The following is a 23,218-nucleotide window of genomic DNA, read 5'->3' as shown; positions in this document are numbered from 1 at the left end:
AGCAGAAAAGATAAGAATTATAGAATGGGTGACCTAAATTATAAAGTATTTAGATGAGCCCTGAAAAAATCAGCCTTGGGCTCACTTGTCTATATCAGACCTCAGGTCTGCCCTCTGGGTGTAAATGAAGAGTCAGGAGAGAACCCATGCAATCCCAGACCAAAATTTCATCCACTTGCTGACAGAATCTGGGTGCAGCTGCTTAGGAAATGCTGCAAAAACAGATGAGTACAGTGCAAATTCATCCCCTTGGTAACTTTCCACAGAATGGCAATTTGCAGGTAGGTGCTTCCAGTCCCAGAGACTGCATCTGTAGCCATGTGTTTACTGGCCTTGATGGGCTCACCTTCCATCAATGTTCCAACTTACTTTTCAGTTCATTTAATCTGCTTGGCATTTGCGACTTCCTGTGGAAAGTCTCCACGACTCAATTCTTTACTCCTTGTGGCTTGTTGCTGATGTTTGAGAGGGAGACGAACACCGTTCGCATTGCATATGTGTGTGGCTATGCACTGTGAGAAATGTCTTCTGTAAGTAAAATGTTACCGTTTACACTGCAAAACTTTTCCTGGCTACTTCACAGATGAAGTTTACAAGCCAAAGGAGGTATTTGGAATAGGTGAGCAATTCCACTGTTATAAATCTTGGTGACTTGTGAGGGACAGAAGGATAGACAGGGTGGTGGGGACTTGCAAGATGAAAATCTTGTTGTGTCAAAGCAAAACTTGCACTAGTTCAGGTTTCCCAGAGTACAGACGACTCAATACTTGTAAGTGTCAGGTAAATCTTCCTCTTTTGGGGCATGCAGAATAGACACTTAAACTGGGGAAAATGTTAAAATGGAAAGAAAAAGAATGAACCACTGAAAGCAACATTGCATTTTATTTTTTGGGTGCATTTTATTTTTTGGGTGAGTCTAGAGCAAGCAGTGCCACAAAGAACCGAGACATCTCCTTCCTTCAAACCTAGATCAGAAATAACTTGCTGTCATTTTTCTTTCATTTCCATTCTTCCTCACCAAATTAAGCTATATATCCATGGCAAAGAAAGTGCATTCTTAAGTCACCTTATGGTAACTAGGGTTACAGGAACAGTGAAGAGAAGACCTTTGACAATCCACATTTAAGTGGGAGTCTAAGTGTGAACTGTGAAACCATATTGAAATTCAAACCAACTTATCTTGTATTTGCACCCCTTATTTCTATTTACTTTCTTTCCTGTTACTATTGGTCCTGAAACGTTAAAGGAAATTCTTGCACAAAGCAGAAGTTTAAAGCTAGAGCTCACATGCTCAAAGGCATGTTAGATGCCTAATTTGCATTGCATACACCGGGAAGATGCCTATGTTAAACCAGAGATGAATGGTTAAACGATAGAAACAGCTGAATCCCTTAAGACAGACTTGCTGGTCCTTTCTTTGTAGTATTTAATGAGTTGCTGGGACTTGCCATCTATGTCACCTAGCCTGGTATGGCAGTCTAGTTTGAGACTGCTATAAAAAGAAGCTGTAGTTTTACTTTGCTCACACAATTGCCAAATCAACCCAGCCCTCAGCCTTCATAAAGAAGCCAAACCAGTCAGCAAAATGTGGCCACAACCATGTGTCCCCTGGAAGATTATCACTGCAATAGCTAAAATGACTGTGTGTAGCTACCTATTATTATTTTTATTATGACTCAAACTTGGGTTGTCTATTCACAGCCTTTGCAGTACTAACTTGTAACCTATCATTATAAACAGATTCCAAAGCCTGCACTCTCTACAACATTCAGTCCTGACAGAAACTCATGATGAAAGATCCTGGCAGTGGCAGTGCTCCTTGTTCACATCCTGAGGCTTCACAAACAAATGGCAAAGCCCCGTGTTACCAACACATTGCACGAATGTGCTGGGCCGGAGTCTGCAGTTCACCTTACCTAAATTATCAGAGTAGTTTCATGAGCAACAGAACACGGTTTTCTGGTGTCTGACCATCAGCTGACCAGTGTATCTAAGAAAATATGAACTCTGACTGATGCCTTTCTGATGTTTAAAACAATCCCAGCCCTTTTTTTTCTCTCAGATGAGGATTCATTCACTGGTGTGCGATAGAACTGTACGCAAGCTGCCAACTTCTTCTCTGATGTGAAGATGATGAAGTTTCTCTCTTTCTTCTCATCAGAAACATTGCTTTTTATGAAACTTCCAAGAACCTGGTAGCTTCAAGATCTTTATGACCCCAATAAATTTGGCTGAAACAGGCAAAAGGACTCAAAAGTTCTTATTGATGAAAAGGAACATAAAGAGGGCCACTAAAACTAGGCAAGCTAAATAGTAAAAAGACATTAAAGAAGGGGGTGGTGGTGCCATTGTGGGGTTTCACAGTGAACTAGTAATGGTCACCATTGTTTTGTGTCTCTATTGTTACCAAGTCTGAAATCACAGCAACGATCAACTAGTGCAAGTGCCTCTAACCCACAAACCAACAAGTACCCTTTTTCCCTCTACTGATGCTGCTGAGAAAGGCAAGACTAGACAAGATAAGACAACTGGACTTGACTTGAACACCTGGAAGTGCTTTTGAGCACCTTGGATGAGCTTTTGAGCAACCAGGTCTAGACCCTGCCCATGGCAGGGGGTTTGGATCAAGATAGTCTTTGAGGTTCCTACCAACCCAAAGTATTCTATGATTCTATGATTACAGCAAAAGCAGACTTTCTGAAGCCAGCTGGGACTAAAACACAGGCATTCACAACACCTACCTTAGGCAACTTATGTACTTCCACAGGCTGAGGTTGTCTGCAGCTCATACCCACCTGCACACTGTGGTAACCACACTGCTCTCAGCGCTTGGTCCTTGCCGTGTAAAGCTACCTCAGGTATGTGTCTCTGAGCTGTAGTCACACCTTGGCTCCAGTGCAGACACAACTGAGAAGGTTTTTGAAGCCTGAGGCTCTCATGGGTTGTTGCAGATCCAGCCCACAACATGAGGAATGCAAGGCAGCAGCCCAGATGAAAGGTAACCCCTATACCTCAAGCACATCACCAACGGGGCCTCAACTTGGCTTTATACCATTTGGTAATCCAAACTCCTATGCAGACATACTTGCTGTGGCCTTAAGTATTTGTGTAAATACGAAATGCTAAGATTTGCATGTGCAAATCAGGTTTCTGTGTGAAAAAGATTCAGTTGCACAATATTTGCAATTTGTGGTCCTCAGCTGCAAGCATATCAAACCTTTCCAGAGCCTGCACAGACATGAACTGGAGGCTTAAAACTCACAGATCTCCTATTAAAGGCACATTTCTGCCAGCAATATGGTTTTCAAAGATACTTCATTATTATTTAACCAACTCCAAGTTTTAAATATGAAAAGGGTGTAGTGATGCTCTATGTTTATTTCTCTTCTTCATTTGTTGGAGTGTGTGGTTTGGTTAAGAAAGTAGCTATAATAAGATGAGACCACAGTCCACTAGCTGAAAGCCAGAAATAATCATGCTAATGTTTTATTCATGTGGGAATGCTAATTAAGATGCAGCTGTAATTACAGTACCATCATCATCTAGTGGCCTGGAAGTGCAAATGTTCTTCCTGACATATGGAATAATAGAAATTGGCTTGGTACAAATGCTGCTAACCAATACCCAGACAAACACTCGGCTACACACATCTCCTGGCCCCTGGGGTGCTTTTCCAAAAGGCATCAGTCACTGCCACTCACACAAACTGTTGAAGACAAAGCTGCATTTTGCATCTCCAGGCTTAAAAAAGATCACACAGCATCCCAGGATCGAAAACAAATAAACAGGCAGCTAACCTCAAAGTCCTCACTGACACCAGAACAAATGTTGGGAGCAAAAGTTAGACATTGGAGAGGTTTCTTTACGTCCACCTTTGCTAGGAGAGTTTGTGATGCTGATAAAGATGCTTGGCAGCAGTTGTGGCTGCACAGGGTGGCCTGGGGCCATAGCTTGCTGGCACATGACACTCATCTGAACCGAACAGTGGTGCTGCAGCTGGTGTAACCTCTCCTCCCTCAAGAACAGCTCTGAGCAACACAATAGGCAGCAGCTACTTGGCATCATTCTTATCAGTGGCAGCTTTTTCAAAAATAGCAGGAAAGCAAGGAGCAGAAAATACACTATTTTTTATCACTCTCTTGGCATTAAGTTGAGAATTAAATTGAATTTTGCACTAGCCTACAGTGTTTCTGTGGATGCACTTTGGCTTTCCTGAAGACCTGGCTTAAACAGCAGCTGAAATCTAGAAAGTTCTGTATGAAGAAGTATGTACCTAGCTCCGAAATCTCTGTAAAACTTACTTTTGTCACAGATGCTACAAAAAAAGCTAGTGATACTTAGCTTTTTGGAAAGCTTATTTTGCTATCCACCATTCGGACCAAAGCTTTTTTATCTCTACACATCCACTACCTTTGCCTGGCAACACATACATCATGAAATTTAATCTCAAGATTGTCTTTATGCATCATGTTCATGACTGGGATTCTATCCTTCAATGAAAAACACACATAGTATTTCAGGAAACAGATCCAAGGTTTTGACTTTGTCCATCACAAAAGGTAGGACTTAGACAAAGAATTCAGGTTTACACTGGAACAGCTTTCAAAGTCACTGCTCAAGGGCTGGTTGAGACCCATCCATGATAAAAGCATTCACAGCTCACATCATTGGCTGGAAAAATATATTTTCATTCTGCTAGACACGTCAACATATCTAAATGAGATTCTGTTATGGGATGGCAATAGTAATCAAAATACTGAAAAACAAATAATCCCAAGCCAAAATGTCAGCTCAGGAGCACAAAAACAAAACAAAAAAAAACCAAAACAAAAGGCCTAAATACAAAAGGTTGTTTTCAAATTTCTGAAATTAAAACCGGCATTTAGTGGCAAATGTCAATCCCGAACCAAATTTGTGTTTAAAATGCTACAATTCAGAAAACCTGAACATGCTATTTGAAATAGAGTTCCCTGAAGAAAAACATATATGCTCTCAACAGTCTCTGGTGCTTCCTCCACAACATACCATCAGAGTATACAAGGGAAGGACTCCTCTCTGCATCAGCTGCTTCATTAGTATTTGCTGATCACCTGCTGGGCCTGAGGACTTTGTTCTTTGCGTGGACAGGAAAACCACAGTCATTGAGTTGTCACTGCAAATTTCTTGCCTAATGGTCGCAGTGTTTAATTGTGTTAATTTCTCAGTAGTCAAAGGCCAATACTTAATGCAATCAGTTAAAGGAAACAATTAGTGTAACACTTGTCAATCATGAGATGTGTAAAATATTAACTATGGCTCATGTTGTAACACACGGATTGCTGCCTACCAGCTGTCTAGAAGGACTGCACCTACTTCCATAACTGGAGCTCTCCAGCTCACAGATCCTTTTCTAAAAACTGTGAGTACTAAGGGGAAGGGAGCTGCTCTGGCCTTTGTAGAAATAAGAATTAAGAGCTCCTAAAAAGGGTAAAAAAATTATTTTGAAGACATATTTTGAAGAAGAAACACATGTGAGATATCTTGGACCTGATGATAGCTGCTACAGTGTGATTATGCCGTGCTAAAAACTGATAAAAACCCCTCACCTCACTCGTCATCGCAGGGAATTAACACTGTTAGGGTAGCTTGAAGTTGAAGAACAACACAGCAAAACCATCTAAATGTAGAAGGATATCTAACTCTGGAAAAAAAAGCAGTAGCTTCTGTCAGCCACGTGTCGGGAAAAGCGCATCTATTGTGCAATAGGGCTGATCAGTTGAGTGGGACGAAATCAGGGCATATCATTGCCCAAAGTAGAATCCATCAAATCTTTGGCACAACATGTCAGTACCTACCACAACCACTTAAAATCTGACCTTACTAGTATCAGCTTCTCCCCAAAAATAATAAGCTTGGTAATTAGCTTGAGTCTTACTAAAGGCTGAATTCTTTCTTTTTCTTCATTTACTCTTTGGACTTGCAGACACTAAAATCCTCTTAGCTGTGTTGAGATCCCTCAACAGCCTTGGCTGAACTGGCCAGTATGGACCTTTCTCTCTTCAGAGATATGTGTGACACTCCTGCACAAACACGATTCCAGCTGCTGGGATTCAACAAAGGTATCCAGACTGGGAAGATTCAGGCTCCAATCTGAGGCACTAGCAGTTCCTTCCACTTGCCAGTACCATTCTCACTTTCTGAATGTACAATGCATTTATGTTTACTTTTCTGATCTTGTTAAAAGTGAAGGAAATTTTATTTTATTTCTTTTCTTTTTTTTTTTTACTAAGTTTTTTTGTATCATTATTTTGAAAGGGAAGAAGAAAGAAGAAAGACCTGAGCAATATCCAGACCTGGAAGATTTTATAGTTTCAGCTGTTCTACCTCCAGAATTTATTTCCATTTCTTACACTCAAGTAATATCAACCCTCTCATGCAATCCCTCATCTTACATAGGAGCTCAGGTTCCAGATGTCTTCAATTTGGCTCAGTGAAGCCCTTACCATCTACTCCTCTCTTGGCTCAAGCAATTGGGAAGGCCTGAACCTGTCCTTGTCATGAGTCAGAGCATTCACAGAGTCTTTTGTGTCAGTTGAAATGATTCTGTAGTGAGCCCGGTTGCTTTAGTGTGGAAGTCTGGATTCAGACTTAAGAGGAACCCATATCGACAGCTATGACCTACCTCTGTGTGTATATGTATGTGTACTTATATCTAAATATCTGGTCAAATGTATGGGATTTTGCAGTACTAGGTGGATTTTTAGCTGAAACATTTTCACATTTACTGCTTTAAAGATCTGCTATGGCTATCTAATTCCCAGTAATACCTCCCCGGTGTTCAGAAAAGTGAGTAAGAGCAAATATGGGAACAAAAGGAAAATAATGAAGGTTTAAAGCCCTGAGGAGTAGGACCTGACCTTGACACCCCTTTCCTGAAAGCAAGCAAGGAGTTATCCCATCCAACTTAACATCTACAGTATCTTGTAACATGGTCACAGGGAGCTCACAGCCCACACCAGCTCTCCCCTGACTCCAGCCCTCCTTCAGCATCCTAGCACTGCAGCTCCCGTAACGAATGATGTTCTCATTTGTCTCACACCAACAAAGCCAGTGTCAGACTGTTTCTGGCCATTCCCAGGCTCTTTCTACAGAACTAACATATTAACAAAAGTATTTCTTGCTGCTTTCATTTTCCTACTGTTACTTTCTCCAATGATTTTAATTAAATACTCCCTGGTTTTGAGTGCAGGGCAGAGAGGGTTTCTTTCCCTTTCTGTAGAAAAAGCCCACCAAGGAGGTTTCTTTAATCTCTCACCAGCATAAAATAAGCTTTCATTACACCAACAAGTAAGCTTCAACATTTTAATTAATTTCTCTGCTTACATAGGCACAACAATATTAGTCATGTTGGACTATAAATTGTACCAACCAGCCTGAATTTTTAATTAAATTAATGTCATTACATTCAGAGAGATGAAATATATTCCACCACATGCCCTATCTAGGCAATACTTTTTCTTCTTCTTGACTCCCTCTCAATTCTTTGTGGACTACATAGGTGAGTTTAAAGCTGGGCACACCACGTGAGCTTACCAGCAAACCACTTAGAAATTAACAGCCGTGTTCGGAAAAGAGATCCTTTCAGAGAAGGAGGCCCCATTCACATATACTAAAAAACCGAAAGAAAGAAGAAAATACAGCAATACAGGGATAGGAGTGGGAACAAATATGCCCACATATAAAAGATCATCCTCGCTGTCTGTAATTTGTGAAATATTGTACAAAACCAGCTTTGGTTTGCTATGATAGCAATTTACTGGTGCCTAATAAAACATTCATTTGTGTGGTGACCTCTATAACAATTCATAGACTCATATAATCATGGAAAAGAGGGCTCAAAGGAATCTCAAAAGATCAATTACATTCCCCGGTCCTCTCTTGAGTTATATAATAAATAATAGCAACAAGAAGAGCAAACCCAAAATGCCTAAACAGAGTGGGTATGGTTTAGAGTTTGGTCTCCTGCTGTGTTAGAGGTTATCTCAGATAAAATGTCCTTGGAAAATACCTCCTCTCATTTGGAACATGCTTTACTTCAGTCGTAACTCATACCAGATGAATTAAAGCTTGACTAACAATTCTGATGTTCTTTTTACTGAGGCTTGAAGAGCGTGTATTTAATGACTAAAATGTGTTTATTTAAAAATTTCATAGCAGAGCAATGACAGACTTTTGTAAACTTCAACAATGAGTCTGTTTTTCTGCCTGCAGTTCAAAAAAGACTGTCTTCCAAAACAGACAATAACCTTTGGTCTCTGCAGCCACGTCCCACAGAATAAATGATTTTACATTACAGATGCAGAGCATTGCCACGTCATTGGCTCGTTTAAATCACTAACTGCTAATTTATTTCAGTCAGAGATGCTAAAGCTTAATGCAATTCCAGTAAATTTGTAAGGGAAGCAAAAGTCCTACATGTGTAGGCTTTTGAGAGCACAGTTTTTTATATTTGCTAAACTCAGGGCATGTATAAGCAAAGGCAGAAAAAATGCTCTACAGCGTGTGAGCTGCAGTCCTGGCCTCATCATTATCCTTCTCACTCCTTGACCCAGATGGAAGGGGTGCAAGAGATGCGTTGTTCCCTGAACCTGAAAGAAAGTGGTAAAGTCATACACACAGTGATCAGAGAGGATATAAACTGTGGACGAAGCCAATGAGGTCACCAGTACGTGGGCGACATGGGTCTGTCCCTGTGCAAGATGTAGATACAGATAATCATAGAACCATAGAATGGTTTGAGTTAGAAAGGACATTAAAGATCTTCTAATTCCAACCAAGCTGCCATGGGCAGGGACACATTCCACTGGATCAGGCTGTCCAAGGTCCCACCCAACCTGGCCTTGAACACCTCCAGGGATGGGGCAGCCACAACTTCCCTGGGCAACCTGTGCCAGTGCCTCACCACCATCATTGTGAAAAATTTCTTCCCAAAGTCTAATCTAAATCTTCCCCCTTCCAATTTAAAGCCATTCCCTCTCATCCTGTTGCTATATACCCTTGTAAAATGTCTCTGCCTAGCTTTCTTGTAGGCCTCCTTCAGGTGGTAGGCGGCCACTATAAGGTCTCCCTGGAGCCTTCTGTTCTCCAGACTGAACAACTCCAACTCCCTCAGCCTGTCTTTACATGTACATATAAAAAGATATGGATAAGGATGTGGATACTGACACAGATATACTATTATGTTGTGTTTTCTTTATATTTTATTTATATATGTTTCTAACAAATCATATATGCTTCTCACCGGAGAAGCATGAAAGGCACTTTCCATGCTGCAGATGCAGCAGCAGCAGTTTTGCTTTCTGTCCAGGCAGGAATTTCTCCTACAGGCACCTTCCATATGCTGTTTCCTGAGACAGAGTTGTACCTAGCATATGGGAGGGGACATGCCCACTTGGATCTGCCAGTGGGAAGCCAGGAAATGCAGAATGACCAAGAAATGACAACAACATTTCAACAGAAATGACCAAGCCAGTAGAGCGACTATGCTCCAGCCCCTTCAGGAGCTAAGCAGGGGTCAGGGTCTTAGGCTAGAAACTCCTTTATGGATGAATATAGGGCTAGAGGATACCTTAGTCTTGCTTCAGCTCACTGCATATTTAAGTATGATATATACATTTCCTAACTCAGATGCAGAGGGCTTTTGGTTTTGGGGACCATACACTGTGATAAAACCAGTAAATACCCATTCAGCTGGAGAAAGGCTGACTTTTAGTGCACCAATGATATCACCCACCTGAAAATGGGCAGGGAATAATCTGGGTCTGCCTTCTTTTTTATTGCTAAAGACATTACTATATAGAGAGTAGCTTCAGTTACAGAAAAGAGGAGTAATGTCTCAGGAAAATAACAAACACTTGGTTTCTGTCCCGGGAAGCAAAGCACATTTCAGTGCCCGAGAACTGGGCAGTCTGGGAGAAAACCAGACTCTGTTCAAGATGATTTTTTTTTTTAAAGTGGGGCGTGATGGGGAGAGAGGGCTGAAGACAGATTTTTCCTTGGAGTAGACTCTTCTTTACTTTTGTTAGGCATGAGTGAATGCAGCGGTAGGGGTTTTTAAACCTTCATCCTCCCTATACCACTCGAAAAATAATTCCTTAAAGAAAAAGCCCCTTTTAATTTTCCATTCATCTTGCAAACTGCAAAAAAATATGGTGTGAGTGATAAGGGCATAACACTCCTAAGCAGAGGACAGACGTTAGGAGTGCATTTTAACTGGCTTTTGCCCTCAGATGAGTCTGCTGTGAGGGCCAAATGTCTGTGTATGACAACACTAAGCCATAAACTATCTGGCAGTTTTGTACACAAAGCTATGCAGATAGTTTAGTGGCAGAATCATGAAGGAAAGGCAGAAAGGCAGGAAAGATGCCAGAGTCAGCCTTAAGGCCAAACGAAATCAAAACACCAGATCTGAAGTGGAGTGAGACAGCTGATGGTGGGACTAGGTCACAGTATTGTAATTTTCCCCTGAAAATATAAAATACAGATAAATTTTGTCTCTGTTTTGGGGAACAAACCCATTGGGATGGTATAGGCAAATCATTAATTGGAGCAAAATCATGCAATAATACTACTCCAGTTTAACCCCATGAGCAGCCTAGCTCAATGCATCCACAAACTTCCACAAACAGTTAAATTCTCCCTAAGCAAGATCTGTATTTATAGCATTGAGGTCAAATTATAAAGCCGTGATCTGGACTTTGGCTGAAACCTTAGAGTTCAGGAATTTTCATAACAAAGTTTTGATTCATTTTGACATTAAATATGGGGATGACAACTCACTGAAGTGTGAAGGCAGGAGATATTCTTGAGGAAACATTTGAGTAAAGCAAATGTTTTCCAGCCAGATATTAGTTTTCTGAAAAAGTAGAGTATTAATTTTCAGACAAACATTAAAAAAGAATGTTTGATTTTGTGTGTTTTTAAAAAAGCTTTAAGGAAAACATTTTAGAGACAGCAAATGTTCTTCATAATAATATTAATTCAAGTGAAAGTCCAAATTCCAATTGGATAAAGAGGAATGTGAAATACTGAACTCAGTGGAGCAGCCCTGGTAGATCAGGAAGGATTTGTTGTCTGAAGGCATGTCTGCACTGTAGCACAGAAAAAAATATGATGAGATTAAAGAAAATTTATCTGCAAGTCCTAGATTTGAGTGAAGAGCAATGCATTTGTGTCTATCAGGTAGAAAGACAAAACAGGGCCATAAATTAATTCAGGTAACATATCTAAGTGCAAAAATCCTTTCACTATGTAGCTATTTTTTGGCCGTGCAGATTGGGCAGTATTTAGTTTGGCTGAGCCAAGAACCAAGATTACTACTGACATAGCGAATAAATAAATCAACAGGGGCCTGACACCACCTTCAAGCCGGACCAGCTTAACTCAAGACCAGTTGTTCTGAAATTATTCAAGTTCTTTCAACATACAAATGGTAGATGAGATTAAACCTGGAGTGCCAAGCATCAGAGAGGAGCCTCTGTCAGCTAAATATAATATTTAATCCTGTATGTAACCCAGAAGTAAAGAGGCCCCACAGTTTTCTTACACTCCTGATCAGAAAACAAAACTCAAAAAAGCAGATCTGTGGCTTGTGGTGTATAATGTTGGGTAATAATTAATTGCATCTTTCAGGTGTTGACACTGGTAACAGCTAGAGAGTTCAAGAGTTTTACAGAGGACTGTGGAAATAAACAGATCTGTATAGAAAGTTTAGTAATACGATCTCAGATGGATTAGATTAGCTGCTGACATGGAAAATTATCTCCATGAGTTGCTTTAGAGAATTGGTGAGGGAAATGAACAAATTCAGAGAGTATCTGCCAAAAGCCAAAGGTAACAGATCCCCACACAGCAGAGGAAGAGGGACCAACAGAGAAAGGAACAGGCTTCTGAGCATCTTGTTTCCAGCAATGCTTTGTTTACACAGAGCCGATCACAGTCAAAACCCCATGAAGGACATGGGCTTAGAGAAACTGGTGCAGTACAGATAACAAATGAAAACCACTCAAGAGAGGGCTTTTTCCCACCTCCCAGGTGGTATTTTGCAGCCCCAAAACCATGAACTATGTGCCCACTCCTTGTCAATGCCCTCATGCTGTCAGAAAATAGGAAGCATCCACACTACAAATGGGAAACAGGCCTTAAATTCCAGAAAATAAAACTGTGGGTTTTTCTGAATACCTCAGTAGTTGGTAATATGGAATTATGTAAATTTAGACTAATTATAAGGATATGCCAGTACATACATGTTTTCTGAATCTAGAAAATAACGTGCTTGAGAAATCAGGCAGCCTGCTTTTCTGGGGGGACAGGGAAAGGAGCCGGGGGAATCCATCCCCACAGATATCTTGTAAGAAACTTTAACTTTCATTTAAAAAAAATTTTCCATGTTTTTCTTGGTTATCTTTTTCTTTATCTTTCATCTAAAAAAAAATTTCTGTGCTTTTCTTGGTTATCTTTTTCTTGGTAATCTTGGAGCCCTGCCTCCAGCTGCCAAATCCTCAGCATAGGAAGGTCATAGAGCTGTTGGAGCAGGTCCACAGGGGGACTATAAAGATGTTCAGAGGGCTGGAGCACCTCATCCACAAGGACTGAGTGAGAAAGTTGAGGTTGAGGTTCAGCCCGGAGAAGAGAAGGCTCCAGTGAGACCTTACAGCGACCTGTTAGTACTTTAAGGGGACTACAGCAAAGATGAAGACAGATTTTCAAGCAAGGGCTGCCGTGACAGGACTAGGAGTAATGGTTTTAAAATAAGGGAGGGTGGATTTAGACTGGATATAAAGAAGAAATTTTTTACAATGAGGGTAGTCAAACACTGGAAAAGGGTGCCCAGAGAAGTAGTGGAGGCCCCATCCCTGGAAACATTCGAGGTCAGGTTGGATGGGGCTCTGAGCAACCTGATCTGGTTAAAAATGTCCCTGCTCCTGCAGGGGGATTGGGCAAGATGGCCTGTAAATATTCCTTCCAATCCAAAACATTCTATAATTATATGATTCTATCCTTTGTGCCTCTTTTTAGCAAAAATCATCGTGCAAACACAAGACTTTCTTCCAAATACTTAAGAGCAGTAATGCATTCCCTAGATACATCATTCTTTGAATCTAGCTATCAATGTTTGCTTTTTGGCACAGAATTCTGTTTATGCTGAGCTCAAACCACCTTCAGTTACCCTCCACTCCAGGTCCTCAGCCCTGTGCATTGAAGGCAGTGACTTCCCAACAGTTTAAATTAGCCAGATATCTGACCAGGAGCCTCAATTCTGACCTATTTCAGATGAAAAACTGTGCCGCCAGCACTCATGGTTTAGGCACATGTGAAACTCATCACCACCATGAGTGTTTGTTCAGAGAATTATTTGCAGTGTGCGTTTTCCCCACCCTACAAAGCCTCCACCTGCAACAGAAAGTAGTTGTGAATTATCAGTAAGACAAATACATAATAAACAATCATAAACCTAGGTGTGCAATTACAGAATCACAGAATCTTTTAGGTTGGAAAAGTCCTTTAAGATCAAGTCCAATTGTATACCTAATACTGCCAAGTCCACCACCAAACCATGCTTCTAAGCAGCACATCTATACATCTTTTAAATACCTTCAGGGAAGGGGACTCAGCCACTTCCCTGGGCAGCCTGTCACAATGCTAGACAACCCTTTCCATGAAGTAATAGTTCCTAATATCCAGTCTAAACCTCCCATGGTGCAACGTGAGGCCATTTCCTCTCATTCTATCTCTTGTTACTTGGGAGAAGAGACCAACAGCTCCTTTCAGGTTGCTGTAGAGAGTGGTACAGTCTCCCTTCAACCTCCTTTTCTCCATACTGAACAACCTGAGTTCCCTCAGCTGCACCTCACAAGACTTGTTCTTTAGACCATTCACCATCTTTGTTGCCCTTCTATGAACACACTGCAGCACCTCAATGTCTTTCTTGATGTGTGGAGCCCAAAACTGAGCACAGTATTCAATGTGCGGCCTCACCAATGCCAGGTACAGGGGGATACTATGCTGAGGAGGTCTTTCCCATAGGTAGCAGAGGTCTCCATCCTAGGGAGATGCCATCCCCATCTGTCTTCCAGAAGACTGCTATGAAGATACTCATATCTGGAGAAATGAGCCAACTATGATAAATACAGTAGATTAGAGTTGTGGGGAGCCTTTAGGATCAAATGCTATCAATTTCATTCCATTGAAAATACTCTTAATGACAGAGAAACTCTAGGCGACACTTAGCACGAGGAAAAGTGGCTTTGCAGTGAGACAGGGCAATGCTGGCAAGATGTCAGCTTGGGCTGCCTGGGAAATTGCTCCAAGAAAAGACCTTATTTCCAGAACAAAGACTGGATTGCTGTCCTGCCACAGTTACAGTCACAAAACAGCCATGGAAATTAAGAGTTTTCTTCAAGCAGAGTCCAGAGTTCATGGCTGTCTGCTTCTGAACTAACAGCCCCCTGAGTTTATCTCTTGATAGAAATGGTGGTTTTACCTATCACTCAGTGTTTTGAGAACCTCTACAACAAAATATTGAAGAAGTTTCAACCAGCATGTCTTCACTTGCCTGAAAAACTTTGAGGGTAACTTAACGACTACTTGTCCCTTGGTTGCACCAGTGGTCACGCTGAATGCCTATTTACAGACATCTAGTGAACACAAAATTGTACTGCATTTGGGCAACGTGGTTTTTTAGTAATTAGATGAAAATCTAATTCATTAGATCGGAAAATGGAACGCTACAAAACTCTAAGAAATTCCTATGCATGAGATAATTATGAGGGATAAGTCAACTGTGTAAAATTGACACAGTTGTACAGTCATTTTCTAATAATTAGAGCTGCTAGATATGATTTTTTGGCACAGTTTTTGCCCTGGTGGGTTTTTACACTATGGTCAGCACTGCTGTGACACTAACAAGCATATTACCTTGGTGCATGAAGATATTCGTGCATTTAATTGTTCAGATGGAACTGATATTGTTATGACTTCATGAAACAGCAAGGATGAACACAGAAAATCACTGACATCTATCCTAGCTGCAGAAAAACTTCCATAAAAATGGATGTCTTTCTCCCCTTCTAACTCAGACACAGATGTAATGTATATCTTTGCTACCTCAGCAAAACAAGAGCTGAATGACTGCATTGCTTCTTATTTCTTCCCCTGTTCTCATGGGGAGCTTTGAGATCTATAGTAAAGGTAAGGAGAGCTTGCACCAGCTTTTAGATATCTTCAAAGGGAACCATGTGTATGGTTTGTGACTGCTACCTGAGACATGTATTCCTGACAGTCAGAGTACGTTTTCAGTGGCAATCAGAAAACTTGCACCATACACTTACATAACTGGAGCTTCTATTTTCTCACGCAATTAAGTGCTTGCATGTATGACACAGATAACTTCAGAGGCAGATACGTGCTTAACTGTCCATTTGTCATAATCAAACATGCTGTCTCTGCACAAGTGTATGCATTTGCAGTCAGTCACTGCTTGAAATATCCTCCTCTGTGTCCTCACCACAGGGAAGGTGCAACATACTTATTAGAAGAAAAAAAAAATTGTATTTTGTTAATGCTTTAGAGGGTTATGGGACATCTTTCTTCAGTCAGTTTTGCATGGTTTTTTTTAGCCTAGCACAAAGAGCTACTGGGAGAATTGTTTTAACACTAGGAAAATAGAAGCTGTCATGCTTCAGAAGAAAAGCTGGCTACCAGCTGTGAATATGAATGCATTTTTCCTTGAGCTTTTCTGCCACAAAGTTGAGCATAAAAGGTGTTACGATACTTCCTTTTATCAGGTCTTGATAAAATCAGAGGAATCAAAACTCTATGTGGTTAACTATCATACGCAACTCCTAGTCATGAACGCAGAGACAAGCCTGCACCATGGTAAGAGATCTGAATAACCACTAGAACTTCAGCTTCCACATTAAACTTTAAGTCTAAGAAGTTTATAACGAGTTCTGCAGCACTGAAGGCTCACCAGACAAGAATATTCTATAGCAGAATTTAATTACTCCAAGCTAAAAAAAGGGCCTTTCTGGCAATCTGGATCCGGTTTAGCTCTCCTTACAATGTATTTAGAAGAACATCTGGATCTGTAATTACAATAAGCCATGGTTTGTGTAGATGTCATCATACGGCTAGTATCAAAGGACATCATTTTCAGAAATAGAGTTTTGACACCTGTAGTTGTAGGTTGTCCTACCAAGCTTATAATTGACCAATACGATGAGCCCTCACACCCTAAAATGCCTCTCAGTAAGGCAAGGATTATGGTTGCCATTTTGCTGAGGGATGCAAAGTGTTCTCTGGAAACCAATTGTGAAGTTAGGCAACGGTAATAGGGTCAGCATCATCTTGGGGGTAGTTAGTGTGCCAGCAAAGATACAGGAGCCTAAGGCAAGATCCTCCCTGATGTTCATTTGGTCTAGGCTTGAACCTCACAATCCTGTAACAACATCTGGATATTCCTCTGCCTATTGCAATTTTCTTCAAGTTTCCTCCAAATTAAAAATGTCCACTCTGTAGGGCTTTTCACACACCTTATTCTACTCTTGATGCCTTTGGGCTACATCAGGTGGCTACCAACTCCTTCATTTTCTTCTGAAAGGCTAGTGAAAACAAAACAAGACAAAACTTGAGATAATATATCCTAAATGCTAAATCCCAAGATGTCTACTGACTGTATTAAAGTCTCTTTAGATACAGTCCACTGCAGAGATGACAATGTCTGCTGCTGACTTGGGTCAAACTCTAGAAAACTTTTGCTAGCTGCTCGTTAACAACTCGCTTCCTCCCATCAAAAGGAGGAATTGTAGTTCAATTTTTAAAGAAGACAATTTGAATGATAATCTGTGCTATCACTGCCATGACTCTTAGGTGAAAAAATTAAGGAAGACAGAATATCAAAGCTGCCAGACAAGAGCTCATCCAGATCATTAGAGGAAAACCAGATGGCTGCAAGCTCATAAGGAAAACAATGAACCCAGAAAAATATCCTATTTTGACATGAGTTTGATTAGCAAGCTGTCCCGACTCACTGATACCGAGTTCTGTAATCTTGATATGCCAGGAAAATCCTACAGTATATCAAAGGCAGTGTCAATATTAAAACAAGGCTGCAGCAGGTGAGCAACCTGCAATCAACAAATACAGCTGATGTTTTAAAAAGTGTTTTCAATACAAGAAGAAAAGCTCCTATACTATCCAATAAGCCATAGACCCTGAAGATTTCCTTCATTTGAAGCCATGTCTCAGCTCAAAGCAAAGAGCATCGTGTTTGTAAAGGAAGACTTAACATTGAATTGTTTAATAAAAAATGGCAGCAAAGAAGGAAGTGATAAATGACAACTGATGTATGAACTAATTTAGTCTACAAGTTAAAATAAAGTCCCTAACTTGAGGTCCTACTAGGGACAACCAGAGAAAAACAAAATCAAAAGAACATTTACAGGGATTTGATAAGTTTGTGATCAAGATTATATAAGGCAGTTGTCTCTGTCAGCTGGAACTAAACTCTGCTGGAGCACTTCCAGTCCTGTGAACTGTGTACAGACTGTAGAATAGTTTCTCTGGAAATATGTGTAGAAAGAGACAGTGACAAAAAGAGAGCCCAGGAGACCTCTTCAGCACTGGTGGCACATACCTTCACCATATGTCGTGTTGAAGGGACTCTAGGATTCTAGAGACACAACTCAAGAGTCATCTTAAAAGATCTTTTTCAATAGTGCCAAGAAAGGTGATGTCTGCCTACACACCTGTTTATGAACCACCATGGAGTCAGGTGCTGAGGTTTTATGGGTCTCCCATGCTAAGACTCACGAAAGGTGAGCTGTCATAGCTGGGACTATTGTCCTCATGGCTAGAAAGACAGAGCATCCTTGGATGCCCGGGAAGACTCTCCAGCATCCTAAATACCATTTGGGATACTACTCCGTCCCTTTTGGCAGAGCTTTAACTTTGACTGGCCTAAATCCGGGGAAAACCTAAGGAGTTAAGATAATTTTCCTTAGTCAGAGCAGTGTCTTGTCAAGTCCAGTTACAATGAGTTCAACTTCAAATTGAACTGAGAGGAGAATTAATAGGAATTGTTGGTCTAGACAAGAACTTCTGATATTCTCCAGTTTGATGGGATTTGGAAGTGACACCATGACCACTTTCCAGTCTCATAACTACATCATAGCCCATGTCTTCTCAGAGGAAACAAGAGCATGCTCAGAAACAGTCCAGATCTTTCATCCTGAAGAAACTTCTGAAAATAACAGTTAAAATTTCAGACACATCTGGACCTAATTCATAAGCTAACTTTCCCTTGAATATGAACTTGGATTAAAAGAATAGAGGGTGAGGAGGGAAGCTATAAACCCTCCTGTGATGTGACAAGTGAGGGTTGTTCTCATTAAGGTGATGTTGTGCTTTTAATTAGACAGTCACTTCATTTGGCTTCAAAGTGTCAAGTATAGTTAATATGACATTCATTACTCCATGGTAATCTTGAGAATTGATTTTTTTTTTTTTTAATTCTTCAAAGGCCTCACACTGTTCTGATGGAAGTGGGATGCTCCCTTTGCTAACAGTCTGGGTTTTCTCTAGCTTCTGTGCTTCTATCTAGTCCTACTGTCTATCTTTTCTACCTCTATTGAGGTAGATAGCCTTTCTATCAAAGGCTTTCTACTTTTGTGTTGTTTTGGTATATTTAAATACCGCAAGAGAGCCAGGAACAGGCCAGGAAACAAAATGTCTAACTATGTTCTTATCTAGACATGCCAACATTGATTTCCGGGGGTTGAGGGATGTAATTTCAGCATGTGTATACACATACACACATACTGTGTCATCAGCAAAATGCAACATTGCCACTGTAGTGACACTGTAGCTGTCCCCACCCCCATGTATTCCTAATTTTTTTCTACCCTACAGTTTTCTCAAGTATGAGTCTTTTCCTTCTACTTTGTCCCAGAGGAAGTCAAATACTGATTTCTTTCCTCACACTCTCTCAGACAGACAGACATGCATGAATTCATGCTTTACATTCTTCACCATTTTGCAGAGATGTCTCCAAGTGTTTAATGAGACCTGCCATTTTGGGCTTTGTCTCTGTATAACATTCCCAGACACTAAAGTAGAACGTCATGACTGACCTGGAGGCCTTAACACCTAGGTTCTGGTGTGGGGTTTCTGGAGCCATGGTCTTCTAGTTGCATTTGTTAGGTGGTGTGAGAAGATGTGTCTGAATATGGATATGTCAGTAGACTGTTCCCATAGCAAGGACTCCCAGGTGGATTGTGACCTTCATTGAGCTCCAAGCCTCCCCAGCGAACCATGGTTTGGTCTCTACACATAGTCTCTGCCTGATTTTCTTCTTGTAGTATTTGTTACCCGGCTTCTTAAGGATACCTCTGATGCTGAGTTTCTCATTGCTCTTCCAGCACTTCATAGACATAAATTCATGTTTAATAAGTACTACCTATTGAATTACAAAGGATGAACTAAAGCAATCGAAGAAACACAGACCCTTCTAAACGGTTTATAAACCACACAGTGAGCCAAAGCTTTCTCTCGTGCCCAAGTTTCATCTTCTCTTCTTCTCTCGAAGGAGACCCCAAATCAGTGGTCCCTCTGCACAGCCGCAGAGCCATCTAGTGACTGAACCACACACTGCTGGCAAGCATGGGATTGTGTTAGGCTCCTAGCATAAACCAGGCACTTCCTATTTTCTGTAGATAATTACTAGATCCAAACATTTAAAAAACAAAACTAAGAAGAACTGAAGCCTCTCCTTCCAGTGGCACAACAGGATGCTCTTTCACTGTTTATCTTGAGTGAGTGCAGGAAGTTGTGTTGTAAGGAAGCATTGCACAGGCTGGTGTTGATACAGCTTGTATGTTGTATTTGCCGAAAATGTCTGGATAGGGTTCAGGGTACTCTGCAGATGTTCAGCCAGATAGTTGTGTTCTTTTGGGCTGGTAGAAATCATGGAGCACTGAACTGCTAGAGGAAGGAAAGAGATTAAATAATTCATAGTGAAAGCCGTTCTCGTCTTTGTAGCTGTGTGCACATGCAGACCTGCCTCATCTCAAAGCTCCAGAGAGGACTCATGAGCTCTTTGAAGATTATAAGGGCCCCAATCACGGCAGGCACTGAGGAGACTATGGCACTCCTCAGGGTTCAACAGTACTAAATGTTTCCAGTTGAGTCACAAGATTAGGACCAAAGGATGCTGCTGTTACTGAAGGCACAGACACAGAAGCACGTTTCTCTGATTCAGCGGCAAATCGGCTTAGTTATGGTAGCTGAGGTAGGTTATCCTCACCCAGCAAATATGAATTATTGCTGTTTGGCTTAAGCCACAGTGGAGTTTAAGATAAGTCACATTCTTTCACATTAGCCATGGGCTAAGAGCGCACACCCTGACAGTTACTACATCTCAGCTGATGCTTAAGCCTAAACAGGATTTAAGTGGAACACAAGTTGTCCGTAGATCTTCTAGCAACCCAAAGACTCCAGGTACAAGCTGTAAGGAGAAATGGTTACTCTCCACGTGCTTATCAACTTCATCTTGTACACAGTGTCACAGACATCTGAGATCACTCAAGCTTGTACAAACAATGCAGATTCATGGCACACACGCAGCAGGTCCAGAAATTTGCAGCAGACCTACCTATTCCAGACTGACTAGTGCATCAGGACCTAAATGTTGTTTCTATTCACTTGCTCATCACTTTTACTTAGACACATGAACTTACCGCATCAGCATCCCTACAATTCAGCATTCCATAAAACCTTTGACTCAGTTCTGAGTGCTTGAAAGCCTAAAGCCAGTGGAGACAGAAGGGAGAAAAACCTACAGAGGCTGTATTTCTATCATTTAGAAAAAGTATGGTAAGTCCCGAGGCTCTAGGTTTAATATCCCTTCTAAAATGCTTTTTATCATTAATTATAACTCTGTAGTTTGGATGTGCATATATATTTAAGACCTGGCTTGTGACCAGAGGAGTAGAGGCAGGAGAAGATGAAAAATAAGGAGGGAGAAATATTGAACAGATCATTTTTTTTATCTAAACATTTTTGACAGAAGCATGAGGATGGTTTTCATTTCATCCCAATTAGCTCAGCCTACCCCAGTTATGGAAAACTGGAAGCCACCCAAGTCTATACCACAAGAACAGTTTAGTAACATTAGGAAATATTTTTATTAATAGCTTTTGTGTCTGTGTGTGTAATGTCAGGACGCATATAAGTGTTAACAATCATTGGCGTTTGCTTCTCTGCTGAAATAACTGAAACTGCTCAACATGGCCAAACAACCTGACCTTACTTTTCTAACCCCACCCTAGTTTTGATACCAATGAGGTCATTATCACTGCCAGCAACTCAGAAAAACAAATCAAAACAAAAATGTAGGGAATAGATCAAAAAACCACCTCCCTTTCATAATTCGAGGCCACAAGAGTCTAAAATAAGCTCATAAATAAACCCCTGAGGACTGTTTTGATCTGTTCAAACAACACAATGGTTTGGCGGAGGTTGGTAGCTGTGTCTGGGTATCTTGTTTACCAGGAGATGGTACTTATGCTACTCATTGACAGGGCTAAGAATGGAAAGGAAATAGACCATATAGAAAAATAAATGTGATCTCAGCTGTCAAGTCCCCTACAGATGAGATCGTCTGATCCATCATCTGAACAGCATGGCCCAGAGGTGTTGCTAAGGCCACATCGTTGAAGGTACTTGGCCAACAGTGGTGCTTTATAGAAGAAAGGACAGTCCCTGTTGGTGGCTGTCTCACAAAAAATTTGAGTAATAGCCTCCCAACCCACCTCGTAAATTAGCATAATCATTCCTCAAGAATCCATTAGAAATATTTTCTTTTCAAGACTGAATACAGGGAAAAAGAAAAGGAAATGGGACTATACACAGTTTTTAACTTTACTTGCCTAATTTAAATGTCCAAATTCAGAAGCTAGTCCCCTTTATATTTAACAGAAACAGCAAGAGGCTAATTCAAGCATAATTTAGAGCTCTGGCTTCTCACTTGCAAAAGTATCTGTATTTTGGCTGACTATGCCTTTTATGCCTTAAGAAGGTAGTCTACACTCTACACAGGGTGCAAATATTGTCAGTAGCCTTAGTAAAGATGGTTTTTATCGTATATATTCAGACTTCAGCAAGACAGAGTCTTCAGTGGCATTGTTTCCAAGCATTTTGACCTTATAAAATGATCAGTTTTAATTATATGACAATGTTGCATAGATTCTTTAATGTTTTAACCTGCATTGGGACACTAGTAGAAGGAATTTAATTACAGGGATTTAATCATGTATTCAATTAATTTTCTAGAAGTCCTAGCACTATTAGAGGTCACAACAATACCAACAGTTTTGGGAGGACAGTGTTAAACATAATACTGATTCTCCAACATATTATGGGAAGTGACCTTCACATGGTATCTTCTCACAACAATATTGTCAAATGGGAATGATGACCCTCTTGGGAGGACTGTACATTTTCCAGAAAGTATATTTGCATCTTTAATGTGAATGTAAATACAGATTTGTCTGCACAGTTATGGCTAATGGTGTTAATTTCTTCCTCCAGCTGGAAAAGGATTGGAAGTCTTGCTACAATTGAAAGGCACTGCTCACCCTCATCACCTCGGACTGACCCACCAGCATTCAGGATGCCATTTCATCAGTCTCCCATATGTCATCTCCCATATTTGTCAGTTTTATGCTAATTTCTCAAATGGCTCTGGAGAAGACCAGTGCCTAAAATAGGTTGGAGGAAATGTGCCCCTTTCTCTTCACAGATTTTAAACAAACTTCAGCTGGAGACTCTGGACTCCTCTGGTAGTGAGAAGATACTGGGGAGCAAAGCTCCTGTTTAGAAGTAGAGCACCGCAGACAGCATAAATGCTTTCAACAGATATTTTCATAGAGGAACTCTTTAAACTAGATCCCCATCTGTGAGCACAGTCTGTGCCAGCATGTAATTCAAACACTGCCCCTCTCTAGTGGTTAAGCTCCTAAGTTCTCCTGCACAGTAATTTCTTCCCTTCAGGATACAGATAAGCCTCTTAACTTGAGGTGTCCAACTTAAGTAGTACTTCCCAGGGGTTGGAAGATGCATGCAGAAGATGCTGTTCCTGCCAACGCCTTTCAGACATACAGACTGCCATCGTACCTCTTCC

The sequence above is a fragment of the Cuculus canorus genome, chromosome 4 (assembly GCF_017976375.1).
Source record: "Cuculus canorus isolate bCucCan1 chromosome 4, bCucCan1.pri, whole genome shotgun sequence".
Classification (NCBI taxonomy): Eukaryota; Metazoa; Chordata; class Aves; order Cuculiformes; family Cuculidae; genus Cuculus; species Cuculus canorus.
This window is presented reverse-complemented; position numbering follows the sequence as displayed.